Source organism: Sminthopsis crassicaudata, chromosome 2, assembly GCF_048593235.1.
Source record: "Sminthopsis crassicaudata isolate SCR6 chromosome 2, ASM4859323v1, whole genome shotgun sequence".
Lineage (NCBI taxonomy): Eukaryota > Metazoa > Chordata > Mammalia > Dasyuromorphia > Dasyuridae > Sminthopsis > Sminthopsis crassicaudata.
Genome location: NC_133618.1, coordinates 144,333,358 through 144,334,997, shown reverse-complemented (window position 1 = coordinate 144,334,997; position 1,640 = coordinate 144,333,358).

Here is a 1,640-nt window from a genome sequence, read left to right as displayed (position 1 = left end):
AGAATAACTTACCCAATAATACTTTTCCAGGGTAGAAGATGGACATTTAATGAAATAAATTAATTCCATCTATTCTTGATGAAAAAACCAGATCTACACAAAATGTTTGATCTTCAAATACAGAACACAAGAGATTTCTAAAAAGGTAAAAAGAAATCTTGAGAACTGTACTTCTGCCAAAAAAATATGTAAAGAACACATGTATAATTTGTCTTAGAAACTAGAGGTGGAAAGGAAATTATATCATAAAAAAGTGTAAAGTGGTGGTACTACATCTCATGAAGAGGCAAAGGTAACCTATTATATCTGAGAGAAAGAAAGGAGGGGGATGAACATAGTATGTATCAATAGACATATTCGATTTATGGTGAAACGTCTTCCACTTCATCGAAAAGTGAGAGGGAAGGAGTAAGCTAAGGGGAAAGGGAATATAGAAATTGTGAGAAAAAGGGGTAAAATAGGAAGAGGAACTTTAAGTTGGGGGAGGGATACAAAAAAGGGAGGGCTGTGAAAAGCAAGTGGTGTTCACAAGTTTAATACTGGGTAGGTGGGTAAGAGGAAAGGAAAGGAGAAAAGCATAAGCAGGGGTTAACAAAATGGCAAGCAATACAGGAATGGGGTAAACTCCCTCATAAAGAGGAAGCAGTTAGCAGACTGGAGTAAAAGCCAGAATCCTACTATATGTTGTTTACAGGAAACATACCTGAAACAGGGTGATAAATTCAAAATAAAAGTAAAAGGGTGGAGCAGAATCTACTATGCTTCAGGTGAAGCCAAAAAAGCAGGGGTAGCCATCCTCATCTCAGATCAAGCAAAAACAAAAATTGATCTAATTAAAAGAGATAAGGAAGGACATTATATCCTGCTAAAGGGCAGCATAGATAATGAAGTAGTATCAATATTAAACATATACACACCAACTGGTGCAGCATATAAATTCTTTTTTTTTTTTTTTTTTTTTTTTTTGAGGCTGGGGTTAAGTGACTTGCCCAGGGTGACACAGCTAGGAAGTATTAAGTATCTGAGATCAGATTTGAACTCGGGTCCTCCTGACTTCAAGGCTGGTACTCTATCCACTGTGCCACCTAGCTGCCCCAGCATCTAAATTCTTAAAAGAGAAATTAAGAGAGCTGCAAAAAGAAATAGACAGCAAAACTATAATAGTGGGAGATCTCAACCTTGCACTCTCAGAATTAGATAAATCAAACCATAAAATAAATAAGAAAGAAGTCAAAGAGGTAAATAGAATACTAGAAAAGTTTGATATGATAGATCTTTGGCAAAAGCTAAATGGAGACAGAAAGGAGTACACATTCTTCTCAGCAGTTCATGGAACCTATACAAAAATTGATCATATACTAGGACATAAAAACCTCAAAATCAAATGCAGTATGGCAGAAATAGTAAATGCATCCTTTTCAGACCACAATGCAATTAAAATTACATTTAATAAAAAGCTAGGGGGAAATAGACCAAAAAATAACTAGAAACTGAATAATCTCATACTAAAGAATGATTGGGTAAAACAGCAAATCATAGACATAATTAATAACTTTACCCAAGAAAATGACAATAATGAGACATCATACCAAAATGTGTGGGATACAGCCAAAGCAGTAATAAGGGGAAGCTTTATATCT